This window comes from Sus scrofa, chromosome 9, assembly GCF_000003025.6.
Source record: "Sus scrofa isolate TJ Tabasco breed Duroc chromosome 9, Sscrofa11.1, whole genome shotgun sequence".
NCBI classification, from domain to species: Eukaryota; Metazoa; Chordata; class Mammalia; order Artiodactyla; family Suidae; genus Sus; species Sus scrofa.
Genome location: NC_010451.4, coordinates 83980925 through 83994945, shown reverse-complemented (window position 1 = coordinate 83994945; position 14021 = coordinate 83980925). Strand labels below are relative to the sequence as shown.

Genomic DNA, 14021 nt, shown 5'->3' with positions numbered 1-14021 from the left:
ATAGAGATCCTTGGTCTCATGTATCTGAACTAAATGTAAACATATAGTTTAAAAAATAAAATTTAACAGTCAACATACAGATTCACATATTCCAAGTATCACACCTATTTCCATAGTAAAGCTTTGGAATATATTCTCCTCAAAATAAATTTGAAATTAGAAAACATATAACATATTTCACAGATTTCATACTTTCTTAATTCAAAATATCATTTTATAACAAAGTTTCTACCATATTTTACTTAAATAAACATCCTCTTGAATCAGAACTTATGACCTACTACATGTGTCTCTTGTCATGAAATCTTGTTATGTCAGAGAACTGAAATAAATCCTCAAAATGCTAAGAAAATGTTCATCAAAATTCAACACAGATCTATTGGAAAATTACAGAAAAAAAAAAATTTGTGGCTTTGCTAAGGTAAAAATAAAGCTCTCAACTCATCCTTTCAGCCCTAATGATTAATCATAAAATATGATGCAGATGAGTGTGCAATTAAATGTGTGAGGAAAATTCTTTCTCTGGCTTGATCCTAGAGTGAGTGAGTTTGAGAATGGATGTATGCTTCTATATTAACGATCCACAGGTTATACACACAGCAAAAATATAACATGCTTCTACAGTTAACAAAGTCCTATCACTTCCAGCCTTGGGGAAGAATTCCCCCATTTTGGGTATCATAATTCTAAAAGCATCAGCAAATGGATTATGGCTTTAAAGACATGGAAAAATCTGAACTTTTATTATTCATTTCACAGATAAAGAAATAGCTGAATAGCAGTTAGACTATAGAGCCCTGTCTTATTGTTTAAAGGTGATTATTGATCCAAATTCCCTGAACACCCTAGAGAAATAATGTTTTCTCCTGAATTGGCTGTTGGAAATAACTACTTCATTTGCTTATAACCTTATACCCATTTCTTACTTTATTCTATAAAAGTATGGTGTTCCATGGTGGCTTAGTGGGTTAAGGACCCAGTGTTGGTACTGCAGAGATCTGGGTCACTGTTGCGGCACAGGTTCAATTCCTGGCCCAGGAATTTCCACATGCTGCAGGTGCACCCTCCAAAAAAATAAAAATAAAATAAATAAATAAATATATAAATATATATATATATATCTTTAATTTATATATGTATTCATATATATGTATATATGTATTTATATAACCCTAATTAGAAAAATAAAGTTTCCAATAACGTATCATACACTATTTTGACTATCCTCAGTTTGCTTATATCTAAGCCTGTCCAGCAAGCTCCTTTGCACAACTTTATTGTCAGCCCCAGGCAGTCAAATAACAGTGTATTACTAATGAGTGAAAATAAGAAAGTTCATAGCAGATGATTATCTCTGGATCATTTAATTATGATAAGATAGTAACCTACTCTTATAATTTAATTAGAAATAATAACAGTGGGCTATTGAATGTAGTCCACACTCAAACAGAATAATGAAACACTAAGTAAAAAATGAAATGGTAGCTTAACAAAAGCAACTGCAATATATAATAATATTAAAAATATAACTTGATTCAGCATATATTAATTCAGTGGCTATCAGATGGCCAGGAAAAAGCCTTAGCACTGCCGATCCACTTTTAACAGAGGAGAGAAACTTTTTTCCCTTATGGCTTTATATTTTAGTGGAGGATGACACACATTAAACTAATGAAATATATACGTATCAGCAGGGAAGGTAACCAGAGTGTATGTTGGTAATGAGTGCTTTGTGATGGTTATTTTAAAAGGCTAGGCAGGGAAGAACTCACTGAGTACAGATATAAAGGAGAAGAGGGACCAAGCCATTAGGTCATCTCACAGAATAATATTTAAAACAGGGGGATGAGCAAGAATAAAAGCATCATGGTGGGGAGGTCCTGTGTTGGCTTAGTGGTAAGGAACCCAACTCGTATCAATGAGGATGCAGGTTCGATCCCTGGAACTGCTCAGGATGTTAAGGATCTGGCATTTCCATGAGCTGAGTGTAGGTCTAGGTCTAGTGTTCCTGTGGCTGTGGTGTAGATGGAGTCTGAAGCTCCAATTTGACCCCTAACCTGGGAGAAAAAAAAAATTACACTGAGGGGCCAGATCACATAGAGTCTTACACTTACTGTGTCCCTAATGATAGATTTACTGAGGGTCTTCTGGTTTATTCCTGGTGTTCCAGCATCTAGCCCAATTTAGCATTAGCATAAGAATTTTATATTTTAAATTTTAGTGTTATTATTAGTTGGTACATTACAATGAACTTGATGGTTTGAGAGCTCTCCAATTTTTACATCCAGCTTCTACTGTAATCCTCCAGTAAGATGTAACACACATACATACTCAATGAACAGAGTTCTCATGTTGACCTATAATCATTTCCTCTGAAATGGAAAAACTTTCTCTTCTCAACCCTTGCCACATACAAGCAACAACTTCTAAAGTATAGTGTACAGAAAATTCAAAGATAAAATTTAACGTTCACTGAAAAACCCTATTGGCCAACTGGTATACTTGTTATGCTGTGACCTATGCCTCACATCTCCTTTTGAGATACAAAGGGGAACAAATAACAGTAATTTTAATGTAGATGAGGAAAATCCTAGGTTATATGTACATTAAGTCTATGTGAGAAAGAGAAGTTGAGCAGTCCTGCCAAGAATGTTTAATGAGTAGTTTGAATATTCTCCTTTCAGTATTTTATAAATTAACCATGTAGTTTATATCTATAAATATCATGTTATATAATGCATTTTTATTTTGCAATAAAGCTTTTCAGCAAATTTGACTCAAAATGAAATACATATTAAATGAAAAATTAAATTCTGAATTGCTATGGTTTTAAAATTGTTGGTAATGAATACATATCTTATATAAAATATGTATCAACCTTTACCATCATTGATGGGCACTCTAGTGATATCACTGACCATGTAAAAATGATAAATACAAATATGCTAAAGAAGCCTCAGTATCTTCATGAAAATTAATAGTGAATTCTCTGCTTGAAGGCAATCATTTAAATAGCAGAAAATCACTTTACAGATCACTCTTTTAATCATGACTTTTCTTTTTTAAAATTATTCAATGAATTTTATTACAGTTATAGTTGTACAACAATTATCACAACGCAATTTTATAGCATTTCTGTCCCAAAGCCCCAGCGCATCCTGCCACCCACCGACCTGTCTCATTTGGAAACCATAAGTTTGTCAAAGTCTGGGAGTCACTATCTGCTCTGCAACGAAGTTCATTGTGTCCTTTTTTTTAGAGTCCACGTGTAAGTGATAGCATGTGATGTTGGTGTCTCACTATCTGGCTAACTTCACTTAGCGTGGTAATATCTAGGTCCGTCCATGTAGCTGCAAATGCCATTATTTCTTTCCTTTTAATGGCTGAGTAATATTCCATTGTGTAAATGTACCACATCGTGTTATTCACTCCTCTTTCAGTGGACATTTAGGTTGTTTCCATGTCTCGGCTATTGTATATAGTGCTGCAATGAACATTGCAGTGCATGTATGTTTTCAAGTTGTGGTTTTCTCTGGATAGATGTTTAGGAGTGGGATTGATAGATCAAATGGTAATTCTATTTTTAGTTTTCTGAGGAATATCCATACTGTTTTCCAGAGTGGTTGCACCAATTCACATTTCCACAGACAGTGTAATAGGGTACCTTTTTCTCCACAGCCTCTCCAGCATTTATCATTTGTAGACTTTTTGATGACTGCCATTATTGCTAATGTGAGGAGGTATCTCATAGTGGTTTTGATTTGCATTTCTCTAATAATGAGTGATGTTGAACATCTTTTCATGTGTTTTTTGGCCATGTGTATGTCTTTTTTGAAAAATTGTCTGTTGATATCTTCTGCCCATTTTTTGATGGGGTTGTTTGGTTTTTTTTTTTTTTTTTTTTTGGCATGGAACTACAGAAGGTGTTTATAAATTTTGGAGATTAATCCCTTGTCAGTTGCTTCATTTGCAATATTTCCTCCCATTCTGTGGGTTGTCTTTGTTTTGTTTAGGGTTTCCTTAGCTGTGCAGAAACTTTTAAGTTTAATTAAGTCCAATTTGTTTATTTTTTGTTTTTATTGTCATTACTTTAGGAGGTGGAAGATATTGCTGTGGTTTATGTTGGAGCATGTTTGGACTATGTTTTCCTCTAAGAGTTTTATAGTATCTAGTCTTATATTTAGGTCTTTAATCCATTTTGAGTTTTTGTTTTTTTTTTTTGTATGGTGTTAGGAAATTTTCAAATTTCCTTCATGTACATGTGCCTGTCCAGTTTTCCCAGCACCACTTATTGAAGGCACTGTCTTTTCTCCATTGTATATTCTTGCCTCCTTTGTCATAGATTAGTTAACTGTATGTGCATGGGTTTAATTCTGGGTTTTCTATCCTTTTACACTGATCTGGTGAACCTTGCCATTTGCAGTATTTTTATTTCTAGTTGTGGTCTTTTTTTTCTGCCTAGACAAGTTCCTTTAGTATTTGTTGCAAAGCTGGTTTAGTGTTGCTGAATTCTCTTAGCTTTTGCTTGTCTATAAAGCTTTTGATTTCTCCTTCAAATGTGAATGAGAGCCTTGCTGGGTAAAGTAATCTTGTTGGAGGTTTTTTCCCTTTCTTCACATAAGTATGTCATGCCACTCCCTTCTGGCCTGCAGAGTTTCTGCTGAAAAATCTGCCGATAAGCTTATTGGGGTTCCCCAGTATGTTATTTGTTTCTTTTCCCTAGCTGCTTTCAAGATTTTCTCTTTGTCTTTCATTTTGGTCAGTTTGATTAATATGTGTCTCAGTGTATTCCTCCTTGGGTTTATTTTATATGATACTCGTTGCATTTCCTGGATTTGAGTGAGTCATTCCTTTCCCATGTTAGGGAAGTTTTCAGCTATTATCTCTTCAAATATTTTTTCTGTCACCTTCTCTCTCTCTTCTCCTTCTGGCACACCTATAATACAGATGTTGGTGTGTTTAACATTGTCCCAGAGTTCTCTGAGACTCTCTTCATTTCTTTTCAATCTTTTATCTCTTTTTTGTTCTACATCAGTGATTCCCACTAGTCTGTCCTCCTCCTTGCTTATTCATTCTTCTGCCTCCTGTATTCTGCTGTTGGTTGCTCCTAATGAATTTTTTATTTCAGTTATTATATTTTGCAACTCTGCTTGCTTAAGTTTTAAATCTTGTATATGTTTGCTCAATATTTGCTGAGCTCAATGTTTTTCAATTATCAACCTTTGCCTCAGTTTATTTCCAATGTCTTGCATCATCTTCAGCATCATCAGTCTAAAGTCTTTTTCCTGGAGGCTGATAATTTCCAGGTCAATTAGCTGTTTTTCTGGGTTTTTTTTTTTTTTTTTCTCCCTTATCTAGGTTATAGTTCTCTGTCTTTTCATTTTTATATGTTTTTGGTGTGGTGTTCTTTTTGCAAACAGTAGAGCTCTAGCCTCTCTTACTTCGGATGTCTGCCCCCCTTGTGGCTGAAGTTAATATGGGGGCTTGCTGTGGACTTCCTGATGGGAGGGACTGGTGCCTGCCCACTGGTAGGTGGGGCTGATTACTATCCCTCTGGTGGGTGGTGCTTGTCTCTGAGTGAGATTAGAAGCAGCTGGGTACCTGGGGGATCTTTAGGCAGCCTATTTCCTGATGGGTGGGGCTGTGATCCCACCTGGATTATTGTTTTACCTGGGGCTTCTCAGTGCTGATGGGTGGGTCCAGATTTTCCCAAAAGGCCACCTCTAGAGGAACACATGCTAATGAATAGTCTAGAGACCTTTGCCTCCAATCTCTTTCCCCCACAATGAGCCACAGTCACCCCCTGTTTTCCTAAGAGATCCTCCAAGAACCACAGTCAGGTCCAACCCAGATTCCTATGGAGCCTCTGCTTTCCCCTGAGACCCAGTTCACATGAAAGCCTGTGTGTGCCTTTCAAGAATGGGGTCTCCATTTCCCCCAGTTCCATGGATCTCCTGCGCACAAGCCCCACTGGCCTTCCATGCCAGATGCTCTGGGAGCTCTTTCTCTCAGAGCCAGATCCCCAGGCATGGTGACCTGACATGGGGCTCAGAACTCTCACTCCTGTAGATTAGTCTCCATGATACAATTATTTTCCAGTCTGTGGTTGTCCACCCAGTGGATATGGTGTTGATTATGTTATATAATCACCCTTCCTATGGTCTTGATGTGGCTTTCTCTGTCTTCTGGAGTAGGATATCTTTTTGAAAGTATCCAGTCCTTTTGGTTGAAAGTTCTTCAGCATTTGGTTGTAATTTTGTTGTTTTTAATGAGAAAAGGTGAATTCCAGACCTTCTATTCTGCCATCTTGATCCTGTCTCCACCCTATATTTTCTAATTGCCTAAATTCCCTGAACATCTGAGGTCCTTCACATCTGCCCCAGCTACTCAGGAAAGATGAACCCCCACTTTTCCGCTTGGTGAACACAGCTTTCAAAGCCCACTTCTCAGTCACCTCCTCTATGAAGCTTTCCAAGAGCTTCACTGTATTCTCAGTGCCCCACACTCAGCAATATTCCAAAATTGTTTGTTTGATTTTTCACTTAGAACAAATGAGACTTTTAAATTTTCAAGTTTCTCTATGTGTGTTACAAGTGACATAATAGTAAGGTTAAAATGTTGCCTCTACTAGCAAAATAACTTTACAAAAATCAAGTAACCTTATTTTTACATCAGAGTAATCAGAATGTTTTAAATAGAAAATCTATCTATTTAAAAATGATTTGAGTATATGCAATTTGTGGACTCCAGATCAAGCTTTTGGAAGTCCATTTGGATGATGATAAAACATTGGATATTATTGATAATGTTATCATAAACTTATTTAAAAGGTTCAGCACTAAGTTTCAGTTATTTATTCCTGAGGTGATAATTTGAATATAAATTTTAATAGAGCAGATCATGACAAAACCATGTTTTTTTTTTCCTCTAAAGTTAGAAACATACAGCTACAAATACATGCTTTGAATTGTTTGTGGTCTGCTCATAAATCATGATTGCTTTCAAAGATACTTTAATAGTCTATGAATTAAAATGAAAGCCTTAATTTTCAAGTTGTATGCATATGCACATTCACACACACATTCACAAATTATTCAATCATTATCTTACTGATTCTGTAGTCCCTGAGGGATAATTGGGGGGGGGGTATAATTCCTTAAAGTCTCTACCCTTTACCAAACGTGTTCGCTGACTTTATCCACTAACTTGAAGAATTGAAAGACCATTCACTTTCCCATCCCCTCTGACAATGCATTATTTCAAGCTGTCTGACATTTCTCATTTAATCACTTTTCTAGCCTCCTATATCCTCCCTTCCTACGTATTAACTCTTCACTCAGTTCCTTTTGTGTTTGTCTCCAAATTCATCAGCAAATTAATTTTTACCACATCCTCAAAATTCAACTCAAGTGTCTTCACTTATATTTAGCCCACTCCAATATTCATTCTCCTCTAGTTATTCTGTGTTACCTCTTATCAGGGAAAACATCCCTGGGTGACCTGTTTTGTCTTCCTTCTCAGTTAGATACTTGATGGCATGGATTCCATATAGCTTTTAAATCTTTGGAATCTAACCCAGTTCCTGGTACATAGTTGTAGTTAATAAATGCATATTAAATAAGTGAATCAATATAGGTGCTATACCAGTCATAAAATTATTTTTCTAGGCATGTGGATTTTCTAATAAGTGTATCTTTCTTGTACATAGGTATTCTTTTTATTTGATACTAGTCAGAGTCACTTTTTTCTCTTATAGATGTCTAGATGCATTTCCTAATTCAAAATGCCTTTGTAATTCTAATTCTGAAGTTAACGTGGTAAAACAATCTCACACATATAAAACTCATCCTTTTTATTAATAGTAAAAGCACTAGGATAACATAATGTATTTGAGTAGTTTTGCCAAACAGACCCAAACAAACTAATTACTTTTGCTGCTACATTTTGGGGGTTAATTTTAGACTATCCTTTGCACCGTAGACTATACCTCTTTGCTTTCCAACTGCAGGTATTGAGAATAAGTATGAGTTATTCCAAGTTAGCGTCTTTGAAAGATCAGGAAATATGTGTGATTTCTGGTTAAAGTATATCTTTTATCAATTTTTTCACTTCATTCTTTATTTCAAAATTGTTGGTCAGTTCTATTTGTGTTGTAGTCATGGAATTTATAAACTGAAAAATATTTTTAATTGCATATACAAATATATAGATGTATGTGTGTTTGTAATACACATATATACATATATATTATTTTACCTAACATATTCACATACATTAGTACTTTGAGGGATGGAGATACATGTACATGACCATAAATTTGACTACATATTTTTAGCATTAATTATGGAATGTAAATACTGGTCAAATTAATTTCCTCTCATTCTTATGCAGAAAACTCTTGCATTTATAGATGAGAGAAAATAATAACAATGTTCTTCATTTATGTTCTTCAGTTACTTGGCCCTTAAATACTAATTTTCTGCATTTATATGCACATATATATGTATTTAAAACTTCCTAAAATAGTAGTATTTTCCATATAACAGAAAACATTTATATTTTAAAGTAAGATCTTTTAAAAATGTTTTATTGTACTTTTATTAAAAGTGAAATCATGAATACTTTCAATAAAAGGTCAAGACTATTTTAACTAAATACTACTTGTTTTCATTCACTCAAAAGTAACTTGAGAGAATTTGACATACATTTTAAGACATTAATTTTCCAAAAATTATGTGCACCAGTCAAAAAAAAGAGCAAATATTTGTTTCACTTTACAGAGCATATATACTGCCTTATTTCTAATTCATTTTATACTGGGGAGAATATTAAAAGTTATTTAATGAGATAACATATAGGCTTCCCAGCAGTAAATAGTCTCTTGTTTTATCTATTATTCTCTCTTTGTCATTTTATTCTGCCAATCTCCATTTTTCTTATGAAATATATATATGCATATGAGATTTTTTTTAGATTTCCAGAGATAATGAAATTAATGTTTCAAATATTAATGGTTCATCTGGATATATATTTTCCCTAATACTCTGAAAGTTACTTCTGGATATGATGAGCACAGTGTTAAATTTTACCAGGTTCATAATGATGAGTCAAATAACATTTTTTTATAGATGTTCCACTTGTCTACATGAAATGCCCCCTACAAGTGTAAATTCCTCTTTCATAAAATATCCTTACAAGACTAACTAAGTTTGTCGAAATACCTGCACTTTCTAATTTATCTAAACTTTATAACTTGTTGGCAAAATAGAGTACTTCTGTAATTAGTCTTACTTTTTGCTGAAATGAGGAAGGCATGTTGCAGTTGATAAATCATCACTTTGAAGATGACATTATTAAAATCCATAAAAAGGATCACGTATATCATTTTTAATGTATAGTATAGAAAAAGACTTGGGGGGCATAATTTATTCATGCATAGAATTCTTTTCAAATTGGCTTCAGCAGCAACAGTAATAATCCCAATGACACAAAGGCATGTGTAGATGCAGTCTGAGTAATAGAAAACAAGATGGAAGGTATTAAGAATCATCTTTCTTGGATTTCCCATGGTGGCGCAACGGAAACCAATCCGACTAGGAAACATGAGGTTGCAGGTTTGATCCCTGGCCTCGCTCAATGGGTTTAAGGGTCTGGTGTTGTCCTGAGCCGTGGTGTAGGTCGCAGATGAGCCTTGGATCTGGCATTGCTGTGCTTGTGGCATAGGCCGGAAGCTATAGTTCCAATTTTACCCCTAGCCTGGAAACCTCCATATGCCAAGGGTGTGGCCCTAAAAAGTCAAAAGAAAAAAGAAAAAATATTTTTTCTAGACCAAAACAAACAAACAAACAAAAAAAAGTTTCAAAAACAATGGTAACATCACAAACCAGAAAATTCTGCCTGAATTTAATGAGACAGTTGTGAAGCTATCTAATCTTATAACTGTAAGAATAGTATGTATCTATGTACATTCAAGTGTGAGTATGAATTGACTTGAGTAATAGGAGATAAGTATGCTTATCTGGCTTAGAATGTTTAAATCAATGTGTAGACCTTTCTTAAGGCAAGCTTTTGGAGTAAACTATTTTTTTCTAAAAAATATAAGAGGAAACAGAGTTGATGACCTATGATAAAGTAGTTTTTGATCCCTCAACCTTGTGTTTTTTCAATACAAGGAATGAAGTGTAGAATTAAATGAGCATTCACCCTGAATCATTATGCTAACAAATTTTCAATCTTATCTTGGTTTCCTTTAAGTATCAGAGAATATAATTTTATAATATATAACATACAAATATACACTTTTTAGTAGCTATGAATTTATTTATATGTTCAAGCTAATACATTAAAATTATATTTATAAATGATAGTATCATCTCCTTTGAATAATAAAATGTGAGATTGGAATAAAAAGAAATTCCTGCATATTGTCATTTAAGAAATCTGATTATAAGACATTTTCCAAGATAATGGAATCAGTACTGCAGTTTTTCTTCTTAAGTTTTTCTAGTGTGCTTTTTAAGTACTGTTGTTTGGTTCAGATGAACACTTCCTAATTTGTCTATATCAGTTTTATCCTAAAATTTATTTAAAATGGAAAGTAGACTTCTAAACTTAGAGGAAATATCTTGATTTTCTTGTAGTGGTATTAAGCATCATAAACTTACTGTCCACTTTTTTTAGAGTGTGCTGTAGTGGTGGCTGTTGAGCAAAAGTGACAAGAAGACATTCAATAGGTGAAAAAGATAGTATACAGTACTAAAGCTTCTACAGAGGGGAATCTTTTCAGATACTCCTCATTCCCTCATCCTCCCTATCCTTAGGATGATTTATGAAGTAGGATTCACATCTGCTGGTCTTTGCAGCCCCATGAATGAAAGGTCAATGCTCACAAAAAGCCCTGGATTTTGACTTCTGCCAGGTCTCTTGAATTCATTTGTTCTCTTTCAGAGCTGTTTGCCTCTGTACTTTCGGCCCCACATGCCGTAAATAGGTCTCCCAATAATTTCAGATTGGAGATAGCAGAACTCTTGTCACTTTCCATCCAGCTTTGCTTGTTCGAAAATTGTCTTTTTGACTATTTTGCCAGAACATTGTGGATGGTGGAGGTGATAAAAATGGAAGAGTGATATTTAGAGCTACAAAATATATATACTGCTTTTAATAAGTAGAAAATAATTCAATTAATGGTGACCTCTGAATAGTACAATGTGATTTACATATGCATTTTGTTTATTCCTTAAAACAGCTCAAGAAAGCAGGTGGTATTAAGTCCATTTTAAGGATAAGGAATCTGAAGCTCACAATGGTAAAATAATTATCCAAGGGATGAATGAAATTAGTAATGAAAGAATCTCTAGGGAAAACTGCATGGATTGAGTGGATTGAGAAGTTAAGATAGAGAGGTCAATTTTTCAGTCCATTTAGCAGTCAATTTACAGAGAGTAAGCTGGTCTGACAGTCACATGGGGTTTATGTTTGGGGGTAGGATGCTGCCGAAGAACCAAAGATGACAATTTTAAAAGAAAACAAGAATGAATAACAGATGAAACATCATCATGGAGTAGAAGAGCAATGGTGAGTCACATGGATGGTTAGGCTTTCACCAGAAACAATTATGGTAAACTTTTCAGCTCAGTGGTACACTTTTAAACTACTGGCATATTTTGAAAAGCTTTTGTAAACCTCAATGACAACGTCTTTAAAAATTTAAGGGATAAACAAATTAATGGACTATATAACCAGTAAAAACTGCTTTAGAAAGAATTAGAAAATATGATTGTTTTCAATAATTATTAAAGGAAATGAAATCATTATTTAATACCTCTTAATTTTAAAAAAAGGAATAAAAGACTCACCAGAAATTGGAAAGTTGATATGCAAATCTACCAGGTTATGTTATTTCCAAAATTATACAGATGCCTCCCAAAAAATGGAAAACAAGAGGTTCCTCTGCACTGCATTTTATGAGGGAAAATAATTTTGATAAAAAATTAGAGGTGGTATGAAAAAGAAAATTAGTACATCTACTGTGTTCATGAATATAGATGAAAAACTTCTAAACAACATATTAGCAGACCAAACCCAATCTCTATAAAAATATTAATAAAGGTCCAATTTATGTATATGAAATTATTGTAAGAATGGTTTAATAACAGCAAAATATATAAATGATACTACATTACCAATTAAATGAAATCAACTATATGAATAAATCAAAAGATGCAGAAAAATTAACATGATTCAGAATGAAATGTCCTTCTCTGTAATAGGAAAACAAGAAATATTTATTAGCCTTATAAATGGTATCACTCAAAAAAGAAGAGAAAAAGGAAGTCCCCATAACAAACATCATCCTAGGTGGTGGAATTCTAGAAATATTCCAATTAAATTCAGGAACAAGATATTGATGTTCTCTATGAATACTCTGATTCACAAAGGATTCAAGCTCTGGCCAGCACATAGGATGGGGAGAGAGATAACAGTTACAAGGATTGATGAATACTAATAGTACCATTGTACTAGCATATGATACAATTGGTTACATAGAAATCCTCATGAGTCCCCAATCAAAATCTAAGCAGTAAAAACAGAAATTAGCACAACATTGTAAATCAACTATACTTTAATAATAGAATAAATTATTGTAAAAAACACAGGGAACTATATACATTCTCCTGGGATATATATGTATATCTGAGTCACTTTGCTAAACAGCAGAAATCGACGCAACATTGTAAATCAACTATATTCTAACAAAAATAAATAAATAAAATCTATACAATAGAAAGCAACAGGAGTAATGTGACTGTTTACAAGGTCAGTAAATAAAAGTCAAATGTATTTGTATGTGCCACCTATGAAGCATTAATTTTAATTTAAAAAATTTTTAAAAATTTAACATACTAACACAAATGATAAAGCAAGAATAAACAAAGTGTATATAAGACCTGCAAGCAGAATTTTTTTTAATTTATTGAGGAACTGTAAAGAATAAGTAAATTGACAAATCCTATATTCATGGATGAGGAAATAAGTAATATTGTACGGATATTATTTCTTCTGAAGTTGACCAGTGAGTTTCATGCAACTCCAACTTTTAAAAACTTATAATTTTTGGTTTTATTTTTACTTTTATGGAATATGACATGTTAACTTTAAAATGTATTTAGAAAAGCAAAGAAGAAATACTAGATAAGATTTTTTCATGCTTAGTGAAATATGGACTAACTATAAAGCCATAGTACTTATAGGAGTGTGGTAGTGGTGCAGAGATGGGCAAATTCATGAATAAAATAGTGTCCAAAAAGAAGACTACATCCATATGGAAATTTGCTTTATGATGATTTGCATGGTAGAAAGTTGAATTATGTAATAAAAAAAGATGGTTTTATAAATGAAGAAAAAAATTGGTGCACAGAAGCCAAAAGGAAGGAAAAAAGGAAGCAAGAAAAGAAGAAATGGGGAAAGTGAAAGGGAGAGCAGAGGACATAGAAAGGCAGTGAAGAAAGAAAAAGAAGAAAGGGATCCCTACTTACTATCGCTATAGAATATTGTGAGCATTTTGTATATATCATGTGTTCACCTCTATTACAGTACCTCATAGCATCCCGCCACATCACCACAAAAAGATTCTATGTTAAAAATAAAACTGAAAAGAGAGTAAATGTGAATTCTCTTTTGACTACTGGAGAAACAAATTTTTTTCTTATGTAAAACTATCTAAAGTGCTCGCCATTTATCACAAGATTGATAATCCTGAATACATTAAAATTAATATCTTGTTTATTACAATACATTTTAAGGAAAGCAAAAGAAAAAAATTTTTAACTGTAGAAGGTATTAGTAAACGACAACAACAACAACAAAACCCAAAAAGGATTAAAATCAGCAAGTAATGGGAGTTCCCTTCGTGGCTCAGCAGTTAACAAACCCAAGTAGGGTCCATGAGGGTACGGGTTCAATCCTGGCCTCGCTCAGTGAGTTGGGGATCCAGCATTGCTGTGGCTGTGGCTTAGGCTGGC

General features: G+C 33.8%; 1 protein-coding gene across 22 annotated transcripts in view; it reads left to right on the top strand.

Moving 5' to 3' along the window:
• DGKB (diacylglycerol kinase beta) overlaps positions 1 to 14021 on the top strand; it is a 786786-nt gene that overhangs the window by 363767 nt on the left and 408998 nt on the right. The window lies entirely within an intron of this gene.